General features: G+C 37.8%; 1 protein-coding gene across 3 annotated transcripts in view; it reads right to left on the minus strand.

Annotated features, from left to right (window-relative positions):
- LOC125486049 (chemokine-like protein TAFA-5) overlaps positions 1 to 22,130 on the minus strand; it is a 320,982-nt gene that overhangs the window by 287,170 nt on the left and 11,682 nt on the right. The gene's annotated exons all lie outside the window — the stretch shown is intronic.

Below are 22,130 nucleotides of genomic sequence, written 5' to 3' on the forward strand. Positions count from 1 at the left end.
CAATGGTCAATACCCTTAATTTGGCTAATTTGAAAAATTAACTCAGGATCTTGACCCAATAAGTCAAACAAGCCCTAGAAGGACTGAATACAGGCAAACAGCGAGAGACCACAGGATAATTATGGAGAATCAGGCTAGCCACCACTTAATGACCATATTACAGGATCACGCCAAAATGATAAACCAGATCATCCAGGGCAAAATCAGCGATGACCCTGTGTGGTATTTACAGAAACTGGCCAGGAGAGAACCCACACCAACATCTCCAGTTTCAGTTGCAGCATCTGAAGGTGTGGTATATTGACAACTGTAAGGACATTCTTAGCAAGGTGCTAGGCTTGGTGCTAGGGATTTCAGTTATCCCTAGCAACAAAATTGGGTTGAGGACATTTGAAGTCAAAGATGTTACCATGACACTCTCCCATATGCTGTGGAAATTGATTGTAAGATCAGTTTGTTCAAATCTTCACTATCGTGGCTACACACTGTCAACCATGAATTTGCTTCCTTTCATATCTAGCTGAGAACCCAATTGCAGTCACCTTGATATAACTCAGGATACTGGCAGTTAAGACTGCACGCTGGAAACGACAGATATCCCAAGAGATCAGCATGGTCACTATGAATACTTACACACACACAGGGGCTTTAAGGTGGATGGAACTTCCGGGGTTAGCACTATTGTCACTTCTATTTGTTATGATTACTGATTGTTATCTGTGCATTACAATCCTGTATAGATTTTCACGACAGGAGTTTCTTTTCATTTTGTACATCTAAAATAATATGATAAGCTTGACCAATGTACACAATGTCTTCCACATGAACATGTAAGGTCCTCTGATAACAAATATAACCAACTTTTATAATTCGTTTTGAACTTAAATCGCATAAGCATTTTTCTATCCAAAAAAGTGGTAATGCAAAGCCTCCTGACTACCAAAACACAGATTGCCAACTTGGCCAAACAGCAAGGCATGCTGGGTACATTGGCCAAGTGAAACTCTGAAATCATAACACCCACACACCAGACACAGTGCAAACATAGCAGCCAGGTGCTAATCATATTAGCATGTTGTAAAAGGCAACAGTTATTCTGCACAGGCACCCTCAACAACTTATCCAGTAAACAAAGGACAGCCCTGAGAGAAAGGCACCAGGTGCTGCTATACAAAGAAACTAACAGTAGCATGCCATCTAAATGATTGACTCATGTTTCAAATTTTTTAGTATATCTCCCTTATTGGCCAGAATGATAGAAAGTTGCAGAAAACTATCCAAAAAAATACAAAAACATGGATTCACCTGCAGACCCTCGCTCTTGGAATCATCTGAGGCCTTCTGAGGAGACCATCATGGCAAGAGGCAGAGACTATCTGACTATCCTGAGACAGAGAGGAAGAAAGTAGCTTTGCTGACCCAGAGACAGAGCCACAGAGACAGCAACTGTGAAAATTTACAAAAGACTGAGTAAGTATGGTAACCTTAAGGGGCCAAATAGGATTAAGGATAGTATGTTTAGATTAAAGATTATTGTAATTTTGTTCCTAATAAAGTAGGAATGTTTTGCTTTGGTACTTGCCTGAGTTTCTATTGATTTGACCACTTTGGTATTGTGGGACACCTGGGCATATTCAATCATAATATTCTGGTCGAAGTTGTCTGTAACTTGTTTAAAGAGAAACTAGACAACACAGCCTAAATGGATGGGGTCAAGCTCCCACAGAATCAGGGCTTCTGGCTTTCAGCAGTTGTTGGGGCTTGAAGCTGGATGTGTAAGCTCTTATTTATCTCTCCGTTACAGCTAAAAGCTGGGATTCTGTTTCTGCTGCTAGAATTGCATGTGAGAAAATCTATTTTACTGGATTTACCTTTGCTAAGGATGTGTTTATGGGATGTTACTACATTCCAGCAGTTAATTAGCACTTAATATCTATTTTAAGCATTTTGATAGAGTTAAGCCAATTCTTTTATTTTTAATTTTGTGTGTTTCAACTGTAGCGTAAAAATAAAGTGTGTTTTGCTTAAAGTTGAGTAGTTTGACTAATCAAATTGCCTCAGGAATACAGTTACCTTTTAAATACAGAAAAATTGGTGTCTATGCCAACTTCTTAATATACTTTGAGGTGGGGGGGATTTGGTCTGGTCCACAACACATTCAATCAGGCATGTTCATATTGAGTGGTGAGGCAGACTTGATGGGCTGAATGGTCTACTCCTGTTCCTAAGAAATCATTGGTTTCGGCAGTGAAGACATTGTCCACAATGGAAATCTAAGAGGTTAAAGGTCTTCCAGCTTAAAAGGGACCGACAGACTTCAGATTGTCAGAAATAGAATCAATGTCAATAATATTCCACTCAGCAAGCTACCAGTCTTCCAAGTCTGAAGAGAACTTATTCTGCGAAAATAATTAAACTTCTGTAATCACCTGAATGTGTGGAAAGTCAAGCTTAGATTGAGATGAGGAAGTGGTAAATACAATCATATACACAATGAATAACGTCAGAATAGAATTAAAATTTGTCACTTTTTTAAAAAAAAAATAGAAAATGTTCAGGTTGTCATACTCCAGCACTGATATTAATATCAGAAATCATGTATTGTAAAAATTAAGAAGTCCATTTTTGATCAATTCAGGGCCCATGGGCTCCAAAGATCAAGAAGAAGACAGGAACCATATTCTCCACTTCTGCATAAAGCAGACAGACATCAAAATCGTCGAATCTTGGGCCGTTAGAATGCTGAACTGGACTACCATGCTGCCTTCTGGAGGGGCATCGAAATCTCAAAATGTTGGAGGGCTGCAGAAGGTTAAAGAGATAGGGCAGAGCTCATTTGCTGGAAGAAAACATTTGGGGACAATGATGATTATGGGTCTGGAAGGGTTAATACTGATGGGTGTCATCAGAATTACCCCATTGATAATATTGTCTTGTGTGTAAAACAGATTAGGATTTCAAAGGAGTGAGAGTAACATCTGATCCTCCTCAAAGGCTCTGGAACAATGTCAAAGTAACTGCAATGAACTATATCACACTAAGAGACAAACGTGAAGGATCTCATAACCAAAACCAGCAAAACCGACGTTATATACAAAATACCATGCAAGGGTAGGAAACACTACATAGGCCAAACTGAAATAAAACTGACAATACAGATACACGAACACCAACTAGCCACCAAGAGACATGACCAATTCTCACTCGTCTCACTACACATGGACAACGAGGGACACAAATTTGACTGGGACAACACATCCATAATTGCGCAAGCCAAACAGAGACACGCCAGCAAGTTCCTGGAGGCCTGGAGTTCCATCAACAAACACATTGAATTAGACTGTGTACAAACCACTGAGAAACAGAACAGGAAGTGATGCCATCCACTCCAGCAAATCGAGCATATAAGTAATGAGCCGGATAGAACACTGACGCTTCACCGGAGGTGCACTGATGATGTTACCTAGCAGGGTGATGAAGCGTTTGCAACCAAACCCACCGGCTTGGCGAGTATATCTACAACCTCACCCAGCCATCTTTTAAACTCCCTCTATGAACTTAATATCACAGTGGCAGAGAAGCTTGGGTTATGTGGCTGCTGTTAACTACCCATTTAAAAAGAAGTCACTGTAGAGTTTGCAGAACCACTCCCCTGACCCCACAATCTTTCCCTTCAATACTCTTTCCCACCCCACTCCCCACTGCTTTTACAACTCTTCTGGTATCTACCTCTGAGCCATGGTCCAACAGCCATTTATTGACAAGAACAGGTTGCCTATGTAAGTGTGACAGTTAGGATTTACGAGGTCTGGTATTGAACTAACATATGTTCTAGCAATGAAACCTCAGCCGCTCTTGAATGGTAATATATGATATGAAGAATGACTTTTCTTAAACATCAGAGAAATTAAATAAGCAGTTAATACTATTTCCCAGTTATTTAGTAGTTGACTTCTTTTCATACTTGAAAGTTAATTTATGGAAGAATCAAAATTATTTTTAGTGCAGCACATCATTTTAATGTACAACTTGAAATACCAAATCACTGGAGCACTTTTCTTCCGGCAAAACAATATGACCATTTCTTCCAGCTCTCTCTTCCCCATGTTACTACCTGCATAATAATATGAGAGAAACAGCACAAACTGCACAGAAAATTGTGCTACTTTTCAGAAGTAATGTTTTTGATCACATTTCCATTCAAACCCATTTATTTATTGACTAGAATAAAATCTGACCTGATTGATTGTAATCAGGTATCTCAATACTTTTGCATTAAAATATTTATTGATAAGCGGATGCAATTATTAAAATGGGCTTCTCTCTGTTGGGGCAGCCCATGGCCAGAGGTGGCACAATATGGCTGCCCATGGATTTTTATTGGCATAAATATGGCAGTAAAAGATTTTTAGCTGCAGTAACCAAATTCGCTTGCTGAATTCAGAATTGAAGTGAGATTATAAGTTAGGACAATGGTGCCATTGAGAATAAGAAAAACTCAAGATAATAGATAGAACAAAGAATGTTCCAAATTAAAATACAGGAAGTTCTGTACAAACTCACAGTGGCAGTTAGCTATAAGAGGCAGAGGCAGTCTGATAAGAAATGTTTGGAAACACACAGTCTAAAGTTAGGTGAGAATTTAAAAAAGTATGATCCCACAATAACATAGACTCTTTAGGTCATTGAGTATTGAGAAATTAAGAAATGCCAACAACACCAATGTTAAGAGATTTGATTGAATTCTTTGAAAACAAGGTGGAGAGGAGCCCCCATCCCATTGGCAAGAGAGACTGGACGACAAATATACAAGCAGATTACTCCTAAAGGGCACCAGCTTGAATTTGAGAAAATAAACAATGGCAGCTTCCCAACCTAAATAATTCTTGTGTAAGGAGCAGTGATGGGGGTAGACGTTGGTGGAGATGGTTGAAGGACAGAGACATTGTGCTAAACCTTTGAAATTCAGACAAGGTTTTTGGGCTGGGAAAGTGAATGAGTTTCAGTCTTAACAAGATGACCTCTTCAAATTCTACTAAGTAAAATAGTAAAGTAAAATCAGTAAAATAGCGTCAAAATATTCAGAGTCAGAATAGTAAATTTCTTAGAAGCAATCTCCTGTTTAAAAACACACTTTACGGACAGCACATGAATAGGAAAAGAGCTATAATTGTAGCCACAAGATAGAGGGGCAGTGTTTTGTTGGCATTCCAAGGTCAGGTGGGATAGATGCTGCTCACAACTCATTGGCTAAAGAAGCCTAACATCAGATGTAACAATATAACTTTATACATAACTAACCCTATGTCAGAACTAATATTATGAGTTTTATAGCAGTAAGGAGGAATTAGCATCTTTTTGTATCTCCTGTGATTGGGATAACAGGGAAAAGAAGATGAGTATCAGAATTTGATAAGGATAACAATGAATAAAACGAATAACAGAATTTGAAAAATCCTTAGAGATGAACAAGTCTGGCAAATGTCTGAGAAGGACGATAATCATTAATATTGAAGTGTAAGTTAATGGGCTACATTTTAAGATCGCAAGGCCTGATGATAATAATCATGAGATCATGGGGAACCTAAGGTGGACCATGAAATTGTCCATCATTGATTGAGTATTCACAGGATTAGATGTGTAGGTCAAAGAAGATATGGAAAGTACTGATGTCAATTCAAACCACAGCTGAGTAATTTGGCTCAAAATAATGGCAAATAAAGACACAGAAACCATTTAACTAGTTACACTTTGACTGGTACATAAAGTTTTAAAATCTTACAAAAGGCTGCTTTGCTCTTGCATCTGAAAAAGTAGAATATTGGAATCTTCTTTGAATGCCCACAAATGGGGACAATTAGCAGAAATGCCCAGGAATCAATTAATTTTTTTTTCCTAGGAGCATGGTCAATCTTACAGACATTTACCCAGATTGTCCAAACTGGCTTAGAATTCCAGTTTCTGAGATCAGATTGAACAAAAAGAAATTAAAAATTTTAAGAGGTTTCAATTTCTCAGATAGGTCCCATGGAGCCAGCAGTGTCAGAATCTCTGCGTGGTCCAGACATGCAACTTTAGTTTACACTTCTGCAATGGCTGTCTTCCAGTAGAAAGAACTCGGTCAAGGTATCTTAAACTGGAACAAAAGATCATGGAACCTATGGGGTTTTTTTGTGCAGCTTTTGATTATTCTGCTTAAATTGAATTGAATAAAACAGTACAAACCAGGGTTGATTTTCCAGACATATTCAGGACCTAGGCCTTTCAACATAGGACATAAATTCAAAGTTTACAGGAAAAATTTACTGCCACTGGGAGGCTCAGCTAATTGTGCTCATTTTTGCAAACCATTAAGTAAGCTCCAAAAATTAAGCTAGCTTTAGTGGGAGCAAGAGAAAAAACAATGCTTAAAAAGCTTGCAAACTGAAAACTACAAAAAAGAACATTTCAAAGTGATGCCATTAGTTGAGACCATAATAACCAGCTTAAAATTTTAGAGCCTCTAAGACTTGCGAACTAGCACCATTGATGGAATTTGCCCAATAGTGATTAATACATCCTGGGACATGGGCAATTTTAGGGATGAGGCCAAATTCTAATGTGATTTTTAAATCAGAGATTCAACTTAATATTCGAGATTCTTTTAATATTCTACTGACTCTGAATCAGTTCCTATGGATTGGGAGTTAGCGATTATAACCCAAATATTTAAAAACAAAAACAAGTAGAAAGAAAACAGGAAATTATGGTATCATTAGCCTGACATTAGTAGTGAGGAAAATTATGGTGTCCATTATCAGAAATTTAGTAGCAGGTTGTTTGGAAAACAGTGACAGGAATAGACTTAGCATGGATTTAAACAAGGGAAATCATGTTTGACAAATCTACTGGATGTAACTGTAGAGTTGATGAGGGGGAACTGCTGGATATTCTTTACTTTGATTTTCAGAAGGTTTCATAGAGACCTATAAAATTCTAACAAGACTGGACAGGGTAAACACAGGAAGGATGTTCCCCAAGATCAGGGAGTCCAGAACCATGGGTCACAGTTTAAGGATACAGAGTAGGCCGTTTACGACTGAGAAATTTCTTCACCCAGCCTGTGAAATTCTCTGCCACAGAAAGCAGTTGAGGCCCAAAATGTTGTATGCTGTCAGGAGTTAGATATAGTTCTGAGGGCTAAAGGGAATCAAAGGGTTTTGGGGTTGTGCAGGAGCAAGAACAGGTTACTGAGTTGGATGATCAACTGCAAGCATGTTGAATGACACAGCAGGCTCAAAAATAAAAAGGGCCAAACGGCTTAATCCTGCTCCTATTTTCTATGTTTATACGTTTCTAAGCTGGAAGGTAATTTCAACTTAAATTTTTGCGTGGATCTGTCAGTTTTCAGGTGAATTGCTTTTGTTTGGTCTAAATCAACTAGATAATCTACCTTTCGACCCATAACGTTTTCATGACTTCTAATTTTCATAGCAGGGAAACGATGACCTTATGAATGTTGGTATCTGATATCAATTATCCTCAGGCCCCTATTGTTAACATTGATTTCTGCTCTATTTTAGATCAAATTTTAGACTACATGCTGAAAAAAATTCTCAGGAATTTTAGGCATGAGTTTCCATCAAAAAAATCTGCAGAGTCAAAAATTGTTATAATTTCAGTATGATATCTACAGGAATGTAATCCAGGAAATCTCTAGTCAGCATTAGAGCCAGTAGGGGATATAATGCTGACACAGAGAAACTGTACATTGCTGCTATATTATGGCTGTAATAGTTGACATGTTTATTAAAAAGTAACTGAAGGTGACAGTGGTAAGCAATTATTACAAATACAGTCAGTTAATCTGTTACCACTAGCAATAGCTAACGGATTCTGCTGAGTTTTTTGTGTGTACTTTACTACACTATACATTGTGATTTCATACAAAAAAGTTTCCTTCTAACGATCACACCATTTAAATCATTCAAGTCCTATTATTATTGAAATGCGGAACATGCTGTTCTGCAGTTATGCAATACAGTTTGTTCCACACCACAGTGTCTGACAACAATAAATGAGATTTATGGTGAGTAGGTAACTCAGATTTGCATTGTGACTTTGCAGTGGAAAACCACAAGATTATTATTATTTTAGTTCACTACAATCTACGGTGCAAACTTTAGCTTGAAGTATGCTTCAAGGCAGTAACACATCATATGGTTCACTTGGTGTCATAAGCCATGAGCGCAATACCTGACTGCTGTATTAATGACAACTAAAACCTGAGATAAATGTTATGTCTGAGGCATTATTCTCTTTGTATATACTGGGAGAGTATCCAAAAGCCATTTTATTCCATTTCCAGAATTAATTGTATTGCTGATGACTATCAACAATAGCTTCAGCAATTGCATCGTGTCATTTGAATTATCATGTTCAAATTCCAATGTATTGTGCATACAGAAAAGAAACTTAACAAAAATGTGTCTCCTCACAAGAAAGAGCATCTACAGGTTATGTCAATTATTTCCTTCTCATTTTTAACATTCCTAAACATTTACACACCAGTATAAGCATTTTGGATCTTTGGACGTTTTGCATATTTCCCTTCCATCTCTCTGAACAACACTACCATGAATGAAATGATAGTAAGAACTGCCGATGCTGGAGTCAGAGATAACACAGTGTGGAGCTGGAGGAACTCAGCAGGCCAGGCAGCATCAGAGGAGCAGGAAAGCTGACGTTTTGGGCCAGCTCCACTCCGTTATCTCTACCATGAGTGAAGCTGATATTTTTGTCTGGCTGCAATTTTCCTATCAAATATGAATTCAATGAGCCAACTGATGGAAAAATCAGTCAAACAAACCATCTGTAATACTCGTTGCACATGTTTTAGTCATAATCAACTCTACAACTTGTCTGAATTCCAATTTATAAATCAAGACATGAAGATAATGGCTGACGTTGTGATGAACAAACTGATCCCCCCACCTCTCATAAAACAGGAGAAAAAAAGCCATGGTAATGCATAACACACCAAATGACCTGAGAATCATATACAGCCGAGATGAGCAAAAGAGGTCCAGATATTTCACAGAGAAAAATAGATCAAATTAAAAGGTGCAATATTCTTGTGAAATATCAGTGGGAAGGGAGATTTGAAGAATGGGCTTGTATTTATACAGTGTCTTTCACATCCTCAGAATGTGCACAAAGCACTTCAGTGCTAATTAAACAGTAGTGACTGCACAAAGATAATCATTTAAGTGTACAACAGTCAAGTCCTTTACAGACAGCAACTGAGAGAGATGATTTGGTGAATAGTTTTCTGCAGGATAAATATTGCTCAGGGCACAGAGAGTACTCCACTGCAGCACTACAAATGTAAATTCTCCAATTGTTTAACTGAAGAGGCAATCTAACTCTCAGTTTAATGCATAGATGAGTACTGCACAGAACCTGGCTAAAATTATGGAGATGGGATAACAGGTAGAAGAGGGTGGAGTCAAAAAATTGCATCCCTTGGTAGCAGCATGTGTCCATCCAGCCACCAGATTCTCTCGTCTTGTGCATACTTTACACATACTGACTGGGGGAAGTGGGTGGGGCCATCAGGTGATTTGCTTGCTTGCCCTTTAAGTGTATACTTAAGGGCCTCCTCACAACAACTAGGACTTTTTGTGATGAAGGAGACCAATACCAATTGTCCATGGCATGTAAAATGATGGGAATATGTCGGACAGTTTTAGGGGGTGATGCGTGCATACAGGTGTTTCTTCTTCCCATTGGCATAGCATCCTGAATGTTCCCCCCCCAACCCATATCCCATCCACTCCTGAGTTTTCTACCCAATTCCCTGGGTCCCGGTGCTACTGCTAGGACAAGATAGTTCCCAGCCATTTGAATGCTTGGCAGTGCTTGATGTGAGGAATTCCTCTTGGATTAGAATTAAAATCTTTCCCAATTCCACCTTAAGGCCCAATGTCTGGTACACAGTTACTGGCAGGTCAGCCAAGTGTATTCCCCTGACTTTTGCACCAAACAGCAGACCCCACATCCCATGTAAAACTTAACCCTGAATGATTGGGAATTGCAACTATTTTCTGATATTTGAATTTCAATACATTAAACTATTTTGCATTTATTGCTAAAAGGAACAGTTATATATAGTTGATGGGAAACATAATAGGAGCTTTTTTTAAAGCAATTTCCATATATTCAAGAGAAAATTTTTCAAAAATGTAGGCCCTGTTGAATTTGGAGAGTTACAGAAACAAATGCATGTATCAAGTCTCATGGAAAATATTCATCATTAGTTGTATGTTTGCTCCACATATTGCACAACATCTGTACAAAAATTGAGAAACTTAATATTTTAAGAAATTCAGAGAAATGCACTTATGAGTAAAAATAATATTTCTAAATGTCATATGGCCTGCCACGAGCATGGATTAGAAAATCACATTTGAGTATGTTGTTGCAAGTGAGAATGTGGAAAAATGCACACTATAATGTTCATTCTGCTCTACTTACAGGCTAGGATGAATCATGATGTCTAAGAGAAAGTAGTACAGGAACCATTAAATGGCATCATTTATACCAATATCAAACACCAAGATGGTTATAAGCAGGACAGGAAATGATTGGGTGAAGCTCATGACTGGAAAGTTAAGGGACCTTGTTGATGTGCATTGCTTGAAGAGAGTTTGCTCATGGCGAAGAATTGTCATGCTGCAATCTAAACTGTATCCAAATGCAGACCTTGCTGGACTCAGTTTTCAAAGCATGCTGCAACATATGGGAAGTCTTGAGCATTCTACTTCTTCCAATGTAATCCAAATATATAAACACTGGGCTGTGGAAAGTAGAAAGGACAGATTGTCCCAGGCAGTTATGTTTGACATAACCTACTTGAAGAATACATACAAGGAATCACAGGAGAGGGATTTGGAATAATCAGAGATGCATAATGCTGTAGGGTGTAGAGCAATCAGGGCATCATGAGAATTTTGCCTCCAGCAGTAATAAATGTGCAGAATCAGGGAAGCAGTCAGTTACATCATCACAAAGGTCAGCATAACTGACTGAAGATGACATCTTGGAAACCAATAAGTACAAATGAGTCAAGCAGAAGGGAGTTCTGAAATTAATGAAGGAAAGCAAGGAGAAGTTAGACATTTAAGTAGATAGCCGAAGGATAAGTTACCACAACTATCAATTGTTTCCTTCTTTAACTTTTCATGGTATGGAGGGTTTGAGCTATAGGTAGAGGCTGAATAGGCTGGGGCTATTTTCCCTGGAGCATCAGAGGCTGAGTGGTGACCTTATAGTTGTTTATAAAATCATGAGGATAAACAGCCAAGGTCTTCTTCCCAGGGTCAAGGAGTCCAAAACTCGAGGGCATAGATTTAAAAGGGACCTAGGAGGCAACTTTTTCATGCAGGAGTGGTGCATGTATGGAATGAACTGTCAGAGCAAGTGGTGGAGGCTGGTACAATTACAACATATAAAAAGGCATTTGGATGGCTACATGAAAGGAAGGGTTGAGAGGGATGTGGGCCAAATGCTGGCAAATGGGACTAGATTAAATTTAGGATATTTGGTCAGCATGGGCAAGTTGGACCAAAGGGTTTGTTTCCATGCTGTACAACCTGACTTTCATAAGTCATTCATAAACATTTGACATTTAGAGATGAAAAGTTACTCATCTCAATAAGAACAAAAAGAAAAATGTATTCATGTTTCCATTTTAGATGAAAAAGAGCATCTCATAAAAGGAGATTATATTATTTCAATAAATCAGTCACTTTCTTCAGCATTAGTTGTCCAAAAGTAAGGAAAAAGATACCAGTACTCTGGTTAGGTCTTAAAACTAAAACAGTGAAATCAATTAATATTGAAGATATTTTGAATAGATAATAGTGGTGGCCAAAAAGGTTCATTAAAGGACAATTAAAGAGACTTCCATGTTTCTTGATTATTTTAAACTGTTCAGCATATTCCATATTTTATGCCTACTGCACACCACAATCCTCTTGATTTTTGTGGTTTCTTGGTCTTCCTCATTCAGATACTCTTTCTTTCCCCCCAGGTTTCTTAATTTTTGATACAATTTGTTTTGTAAAAGTCTTTACTTTCATGAAAGGTTTTAGAAGATAGTGCAGAAAGTTTTCCCCACTTGTTGGGAAGCCCAAAGTTCAGAATCATAGTTATAAAATAGTCATTGACATGTTCAATACAGAATTCAAGAAAAATGGTCTTTGCTTGCAGGATAGCAATCAGATAATTAAGGTGAATATCATAAATGGAATTAAGGAAGAAAGGCAGTGAAGGTAATATTGCTGCAGGTAATGAAGTGAGGGGGTGTTGGAATAGGGTGGACAGGACATCCAGGTGAGAGAGTCATACAGCACAGAAACAGACCCTTCAGTCCAACCAGTCCATGCTGACCATAATCCCAAACTAAACTAGTTCTACTTGCCAGGCACCTGGCAAACATTTCTTAATCATGTACTTATCCAAATGTCTTTTAAACATTGTAGCTGTGCCTGCATCCTTTCCTGGAAGTTCATACCACACTCACTTCTACCATGTAAAAATAATTGCCCTTCTGTCTTTAAAATATTTCTCTACTCACCTTAAAATTATGTCACTAGTCTTGAAATCCCCCACCCTAGGGAAAAGACACCTGCCAGTCACCTTATCTATGCCCCTCAATTTTATAAACCTCTATAAAAGGTCACCCCTCAACCTCCTACACTCCAGTGAAAAACACCTTAGCCTATCCAGCCTCTCCTTATAACTCGAACCCTCCAATCCTGGCGCCATCCTGATAAATCTCTAAAGCATAAACACCAGCATTGACCAGTTAGTTTGAGTGGCCTGTGTGCTATAAAATCGATATAGACAGTACATCTTCTATATTCCCAGAGCTATTGGCTGTCTTCTCCTTTCATTCCCATTGAATTATAAGCTGCTGACATGGGCTGATGCATTCATTCTTTGGAGCAAATAATCCTCAACAATATAATTTGAATTTAAGGAGTCACTTTTGTTTCCCTTCATTGCACTTTGCCAATTCTATGTTTCATTGTTTCAAACCAGATCCTGAAAAATGGCTCTGACTCTTTAAACAGTCTTGTTAAAGCATTTAGGCATCATAAGACACGAAGCAGCATTATTATCAACCATTTTCCATCATATTAAAATAATAATCAGTTTTAAAAATAAATTTAATGATTGGCACAATTGTCTACAACAATTTAATGCTAACAATAGGCAAACATTGTAGAGATGCACGACGTTTAAAAATGACATTCATTCTTTCCACTTACTGATTATGAAAATATCAGAAACCTCAGGTTTCATAGGGACAGAGGCAATCTTGAAAAGTTGCAGCAAAAGATAGTCTAGAGGTTGCAACTACAACATTTTTCGCAATTAGACACATCAGCCATCCAACATAAAAACAATATCATATTAACTATACTAATCTGGATCAGCATATTGTACCAGACAAGATGTAACTTTGTTTTTTGACTTAGTCATATGAAAAGGATTAGAGGTGAAAGGGTGGTGATGGTTAACTCAGTTCACTAAATGACAAGAGTGTAATGTAGAAAAAAAGCCTGCAGTATGGGTTCAATCCCCATACTAGCTGCAATAGTTCATGAAGGCCTACATCCTCACCCTACCCACACTTATTGAGTCGTTACCCTCAAGCTATAAATAAGAAGTTATCTCTCTCTATGTTTGTGAATTATGCATCCTTTTATATGCATAGTAAAGCTCCGAATGTCATTACTACCTGGAAACTGGATTGCTGTCATTTATGATGCTTAAGATGTAAGGGTGCAGCTAGATCACAAAACTAGTCAGAGATTAGCAGCATTGTTGAGAAGCACAATGGGAACACCAATGTTGTGTCTATACTCTGCCTAATCGGGCATAGCTCTCTGCATGCATTTTTGCAAGTGATTAGATGTGTATTCTCTTACTGTTTTCAAATGTTCAAAGAACGCAGACAATAATATCTTCCAAACAGTAAAAACAACTACCAACATTTAGAAAATAGCAGGAGACAAGTGGGAATTTCAGTGGTTCTAAAACCTGGCTTTACCCAGATTTGCCTGTACACTAAGTTCAGTTTGTCTCCTGGGAAAGGTCACATATTGCTGAATACTCAGTCGAATTATGTAAAGATGTACAAGTTAGGTGGATTGGCCATTCTAAAAATTGTCCAAAAATGAGCAGGTTAGGTGGATTAGCCATGGGAAATGCAGGTTATAGGGATAGGGTAGGGGGATGGGTGTTGGCAGGATGCTCTTCAGAGAGTTGGCGTAGACTTGATGGGCCAAATGGCCTGCTTCCACACTGCAGGGATTCTATGATTCTATGATTGGAGGCCAGTTCGTAAAGCTGGAGCTCTATGCAAGTGCATCTTTCATTGATGCATGTCCAAAACTGTATTTATGTTTTACTTCAAAAGTGACATCAATCTACAGAATGTTGCTTTGCTCAGGAATACAAATTTTAAAAAAACTGCTACCATTGTGTTTTATTAGCTGAATTCTATAAGTGCTAATTTGCCACAATCTTCTACAACTGCCTATAGAAGGACACATCATGCAATATAGATTCTGTGGCCAGAACAACATGGCTATAAATAGATAGATATGGTCAACCTCACTAGAAGCAAATCGTGTGCCTGAGTTTGAGAGATGATGGGATAACACTGTTGCTCATGTCTGTTTTAGTTCTAAGAACAGGAACATGCAAATAGATATTCTGAGGTAAAAGAAGGAAGCAATATTAGTGTGTGATAAACAGATAGCCTTGTGGTTATGTTAGACAAAAGTCGAGTTGAGTAACTATTGAATAGTTGGTTGACTAGAACAGACTTGGGAAGTAGGGGGCACAGAATTGTATCTCTGGTTTCTGAATTAATATATCTGACTATATCTTTGCAATACTGTTAATTAAATCAATCAACAAAGTTGCTATAAAGAGCTTGATTTTCTAGTGATCACTCAGGCTTTTTAATCATTCTTTTCCAAATTATGTGTTCTCACTCTCTTCGCTCATACAAACTGCTACTTTGTACCAATTAACAACACCACCATGGCTACAAAAAGTCTCTTCAGGTGTATTTTAAAGTTTAATGTTGGTCTATGCTGTTCTGCTTCTATATGTAGCCTTTAAAAACACGTCAAAAGATACAATAAAGGCCAGGATCAAACAACATCTTGTTCTACTCTTCAAACCTCTCACAGTCATCAGCATATTTATATTTACCCCAGAGGATTTAGGCAGTAATTCACTTAGTGGTGACTCCTTAAAATGACAAAATACAAGAGGAGCCTACTCAAAATGGCAATGAACGATCAGGAATCGAAAGTTTGTGCACCAGCTCAATGTCTTTCCTCAGCCGTCAATCTCAGATTTGATCCACATTTGGTATCCAAATAGTTCTATGCAATTATATTGAAAAGAACAATACAAAACCTGGCAGTAGTTTTTCATGGTCTGCATGCATAACTACTCACCATCAAACATGGAGTAGGTAGGTGGCATTTTTAAATTAGATAACCCCTAAAAATAAGTATTGGGAAGTCAGAATATGCAATTAACCACTAACCACTCAGCATAATGCAGGCAGTACATCAACTCTATGTTGCCTCATTACAATAATGTGTGCTGCCAACACTAGCCATGCTGTTCACTAACTATACACAGCACCAGGAAGCCCACGATCATTAGTAACTTGCATTACTAAAAGCTAGCCTGCACTGCTTAAAGAGGAGGTGAATTGTAACTGTAACAGACACTCTGGAGCAGGACTTGACGAGGAAAAAAACAGAGTAAAGAATGGTTGTTCATGGGAGAGAGCTGATAATTAAAACATTGTGTACTACAAAGTCTTGCTAGGGGCAGTGGAAAAGTGAAGAGATGCTCTGAACCCACAGGGGAACAGGTTGCTCATAAGGTTACATGGCAAGAAGTGAGAACTGATTCCCACCTTGGTAAAGGCCTACAGTTTAGACAAAAGGACCTAGACACAGTGCTGCAAGAAACTTAACGATTCACGAGTGATCAAGGTCAACAAATGCCACCTTCAAATGCCACAGCCTACTTTTTAGGTCACTGGTTATACACTGTCAGGTTTACTATAACCCCATTGTTCACCAACAACCTCTAACAATCTGGACTCATACCTGACATCAATATGTGTTATCTCACCCCGACAAACATAGCACTGTTGCAAGCCTTATACATACTGTGTACTTTACCAGTTATTCAATCATTAGTGTGACTTCACCAAAACATGGTATATCATTTCTTCTCTCTTGCAGGAGTTGTTTGTCCAGAGCGGGAAGAAATAACCAGGGTTTTGGGGGGGTGGTGGTGTGTGTTGCTCCTGCAAGTTGCAATGCCTTTAGTGGAGAATATAATAACCATTGTGAAATGGATCATTAGTAAATTGTGGCTGCATGGGGCTGAATCCATTCAAGTCTGACCACAACTGTTATGTACACAACCTTCAGCACTTGCTACATACTTTTGAAACAACTATGAAAATTGCAATTAGGGATGGTCAATAAGTGCTGGCCTAGCTAGTGATGCCCATATCCCATGAGCAAATTAAAAATATATCTTGGAGATACAGTGTCATGCTAACAGAAGAGTGTATTGACCCCCAACAATTAGCCACTTCACAGAGGAAATACTCAAATGGAGCAGTAAGACAGAAGACACAAATTAGAGTCTATTAGATAAAGATGTGAATAGCTAAAAAGGATGAGTAGTCAAGACATCTCAGTTAATGGACAGGCCAATATTGGAATTTTCATAGTGGGTCATTTCATTGTGCATGCAGAGCCAGCACTGCTTGGTGGAACACCAATTTATTTGAATGTGTCATCCATTAGAGATTACAGTACAAATTAGCCAACATTATTCTCTCATTATGTTCCACTGTTGGCTACTACTGCTCTACGTGAAAAGAAAGTTTATTTAATGACAAAATAATTGTGCAATATGGTAGCCCACTTTCAAATTTTGTTGTTACTACGCTAGAATTCTGTTGTTTTCCATAAATGTGTTTCAGAATGCCAATTGTGCATTCAGATATATTCATAGCTGCATGTGCTTTATCAATCAGATCATGTACTAGGACCGAAGAGATACCTATAGTCACTTAGCAGCCATCTGTTCCATCTGCTTTAATAACACCAGCACGGTACATTACCTTAAAATATATGAATCACGAGAGCTGCCAGGAAAACTGACACTCAATTGCATGATTTAGTGCAGATTGGCACATTACCTACACGATCAGGAAAGCTTCTCCATTCATGATGGATTCAGTGCAGAGATCTGGCAAACTGAAACTGCCTATACCGGTGTCCACAAATGCTGCTGTGAATTTTCAATAGGGCACGTAATGATCCAAGCGGCCATGATGAACACCACAATTCTGCAGGTATTACTGATTAAGAGATGAAAGTGTTAGAGTTGGAAATATGAAATCAAAGTACAAGACCTCAAAATACTCAGCAGGTCTGGCAGCAGTGGAGAGGGAGACAGAGAGAGAGGGAACAACAGAGAAGTAGATTAATATTTCACATTGGAGAAGTTTTCATTAGGACTAGGAATGTTTAGAGATGTACCTACCTTGCTTCTAAAGCTGTTCAAGTGCTCAATATTTGATTGGTGTTGGGGAGACAGTACCTGATTGCACAGTTGAAACTTTTGCTAGAAATAGAAACATGAGCAAGGAACAGAAGAATTCAAACAACAGAAGAAAAAGCAACAAAAAAAAAGAGGAAATGCACGAAGCACAGAACCCAGGACACATTTTCCCATCACCTTAAACTTTACTTGGACTAGATGAATGCACAGTGTTTAAGAGAATTATGAAAAGGCTTACCATTAAGAAATTCATTTGTATATATTAAGAATCATAAAATTATGGATGAGAGCAGCGAAGAGCTGACATAAAGTTGAAGACGAAGAATAAACTGCGAACAGATTAGGTAGCAATGTGCAAGAGAATACATATCGAATTTCCTTCATACACATTGTGCGCTGGCAGGGTCCCAACTGGAATTGGCCTCCAAAAAAGTTAAGGCATTTGCCCTCATTATGCAGTCATAATTGATTACATTTAGTTATTCTTGGCTCATAATTCTTAAAATTCAAATAAAAATAGTCAAAGTACAAAATGCAGGTACAGTTTCAATGTTTAAGACATTTGGATAAATACATGAATAGGTAAGATTTGGAGGAATATGGGCCAAACACAGGCAGGTGGGACTAGTTTAGTTTGGGATTATGGTCAGCACGGACAGATTGGACTGAAAAGTTTACATGCTGTATGACTATGACAAATCATTATACCACAGATTTTCATTCAGCAAATTAATCCATAGAAAATGATAGCAGTTGACAAAACAAAAAGATTGGAGAGTCTAAAATACACACTTGTTCCAAGGCCAAAATTATTTTAAAATTTATACATTTAGTTGCTAAAATAAATGACTGGAGTAATCAGCAAAACTGGCAGAGTCTGTGGAGAGAAATCAGAATTAACATTGAATTCAATATGACTCTTCTTTATAGCTGTTAGTTCAATTCTGAAGTCAAACTGAATTTGAAACATCAAGTACTTCTCTCTCCACAGATGATGCTGAGTTTTCTTCATTTGTTTCAGATTTCCAGTATACACAGTATTTTGCTTTTATTTGAGTATGCTGAATAGCATATACTTGTGTTTCCACTGGTTTACAGTAGTAAAATCAGCCAAGCTATCAAAAAGGTTGGAGAATGTGAAACAGGTGAGTTACACATACAACCACTTACTTACTTTGTTTACAACAATCTTTTGCACTGTTGGAGGTTCAATTAGCTGGGATCAGTCTCTGTCCACAAACATGGCCATACTCTTCTGGCAGTACTGCAAGATTTCACTGGCTTGGAAAGGCTTTACAAATCGGATGTCTTTGGTGGACAGAAACCAGTTGGCACATTTAAATCTTTTGCATATTAAAACAAAAAATCATTCACGAAGAACTGACTAACGTATGCCAAAAAAGCCGTTAAGAAGTTTTGTAGTATTTTTAAACATTTACAGTTATTTTAAGTCAGGCTGTTCACAGGTGGATGAATGAATTTATTTTGGTATTAAACCCATCTTTAATCAGAAATGAAAATGCACCATTAAGTACATTAAGCAATATCTTTGATTGGGAAGAAAATAAACATTTACAATATACTATGCTGCCCAATTGTAATTGCTTGATGTGTTATATCTGTGATCATGCAAATTATTTTTAACAGTGATTTGACCAACGTGAGTTTGAGTCCATTTCGGGCTTGATTTCTTGATTGTTCAAAATGGAAATTCATATGTTTGAGCTACATCGAAAATTATAAATCGATTATGAACTCTGAGTTATAGATGTGAGCTGCATGTTATACACATAAATAGAAGCCTGCTTCAAATATGACATTAAGTATGTGTTAATATTTGTTAATGTAAAGTGAGAACCAGGTGCAAATGAAAGCAGAATAAAAACCAAAAGAACTGTGGATGCAGTAAATCAGGAGCAAAAATAGAAGTTGCTGGAAAACTCAGCAGGTCTGGCAGCATCTATGAAGAAAAATCAGAGTTAATGTTTCGGGTCCAGTGACCCTTTCTCAGACCTTCAGACCCTTATGGAAGGGTCACCAAACTCGAAACATTACTGATTTTTTTCTTCACAGATACTGCCAGATCTGCTGAGCTTCTCCAGCAACTTCTGTTTTTGTTCCAAATGTAAACAGTTTGTTTTTGTTGTTTTTGCTTTTGTAATTTCTATAATTTCCACAACAGAGCTATTTGTTGTGCAAAGGTATGTAATCTAAGAGAAATTGTCAAGCTCAGCAACGGCTTCTCAACTGTTATCCTATTCTGCGAGTGACTAATAAAGGCAATGTTTGGAGGATCTAATTGGCTCTCCATTGAGAGCTCAAAAAGATTTATTTACGTAAAAAGTGGAAATTAGTCTTGTACCACAGTCCATACCTTTGGGCCAGAAGGTTCAGGTTCAATTTCCACCTTCCAGAGGCATGTCATATACATTTGAAAACTGATTAAAAATAATTTTAAAAGGCAAGTGGACTCAATCACAGGCAAAAGTGGGACTCACTGACGTCCATCTAGTTTAGAAACTAGAAACAACATCTTCACCTTGATCCCAAAGTTAAAGTCTGTTCAACATTTCTATCCTATTATTTTCTTAATGATTCGTGAAATTACAGCCTAAGAAATTTCACAAGTCATTTATTTACATGGTAGCTTTATGTTGTGCATTCTTTGCTACTGCCTTTAAAATATTGCGATGCAACTGGTATATTTAATTAAATTATAATTGTGCCAATAGTAGGCCTAACATTAACAAATGTGTTATTTATTGGTTTGAACATATTGACCTGAACTGGCTTAAAATGTCAATTATTGGCACAAAATCAAAAGTAGCACAGAAAATGCAAGAGTAAAAGGACTTTACCAACAATCCTGAAATGGATGTTTCTCAGGTATTTCCCTCAAAGCTGTAATATGAATTAATTCATCCTTGGGTAATTTTCTGACTTAGTTTTAAGGCGATATGATAAAATTGCCTTGGTTTGGATTAACCTAACTATATTGTGAAACTACACTTCATTAAGAGGAATGCCTCACATTAAAAGCTTTAAACAGACATTGGGAATTTTCATTTGATATTGCATATAGCTAAGTGCAACTTGATAGTTTTGCTTCTGGCATAACTAATATACTTGTGAAAGAAATGTGCAGATCCAAATCTTATTTCACTCAACTGAAGGCAGGCTATATGGTAAATTTTCAATGGAACAAAAATCATAAGCAAATTCCTGGAGAGTGTTGCTGAGCAAAAGGATCTTGGAGTGAAAGTTCATAGTTCCTTGAAAGTGGAGTCTCAGGTACACAGGGTATGATTGCCTCTATTGGTCATTGCTTTGAGTATAGGAGTTGGGAGGTGATGTTGCTACTGTACAGGACATTGGTGAGGCCAATTTTGGAATATTACATTCAGTTCTTATCTCCCAGCTATTAGGAGAGATTTTGTGAAACTTGAAAGTGTTCAGAAAAAATATTTAAGGCTGCCAGGAATGGAGGGTTTGAGCTGTAGGGAGAGACTGAATAGTTTGGGGCTTTTTTAACCTGGAGCATCGGAGGCTAAGTGGTGACCTTATAGAAGTTTATAAAATCATGAGGGGCATGGATACGGCAAACAGCCAAGATCTTTTCTCCAGGGTAGGGGAGTCCAAAACTAGAGCACATAGGTTTAAGTTGAGAGGGGAAAGATATAAAAGGGACCTGAAAGGCAATGTTTTGACACCGGAGGTGGTGCATGTATGGAAAGTGATGAAGGCAGATACAATTACAACATTTAAAAGACATCTGGATGGGTACATGAACTGGAAGGGTTTAGAGGGATATGGGCCAATGCTGGCAAATGGGAAAAGATTAATTCAGAATGCCTAGTTGGCATAGACGAGTTGGAACTAAAAGCCTGCTTCCATGCTGTACAGCCCTATGATTCTATGACTCTAAACCTGGAAATATTTTCCAATTGATTTAACACAACTGACAAATAGTTATGCTAATCAAAGCCAATGAGAAATTAATTTGAATAGAAAAACTCACCATCAACATATGAGAAAAATTTTTTCATATTTTTCATATAAATATAAGTAATAGGAAAATTTGATAAGTCAGCAGTACAAACAAAGGTTACAGAGAATAAGTTTTACAAAAATGGTAATGAACTTATAGCTGTTGAAGCAAGCAGCATAATTGCATTCAGTAAACAATTAATCTGAATTCTGAAGGGAAAGTTGAGTTAGAGGGTTTAATAAAGAAAGGTGTTAGGCTTTTCCTACTTCTAAAGATTTTGCCATCTTGATACAAACAAATTGATACCGTTAACCTATGCTAAATATTCTGATGAAGAGAAGTGAGCAAAACTGTTTTCAAACACACAATAAGGTGCAGGGCTGGATGAACACAGCAGGCCAAGCAGCATCATAGGAGCAGAGAGGCTGACGTTTCGGGCCTAGACCCTTGAAGGGTCTAGGCCCGAAAC

This window comes from Rhincodon typus, chromosome 25 (genome assembly GCF_021869965.1).
Source record: "Rhincodon typus isolate 14 chromosome 25, sRhiTyp1.1, whole genome shotgun sequence".
Taxonomy (NCBI): domain Eukaryota; kingdom Metazoa; phylum Chordata; class Chondrichthyes; order Orectolobiformes; family Rhincodontidae; genus Rhincodon; species Rhincodon typus.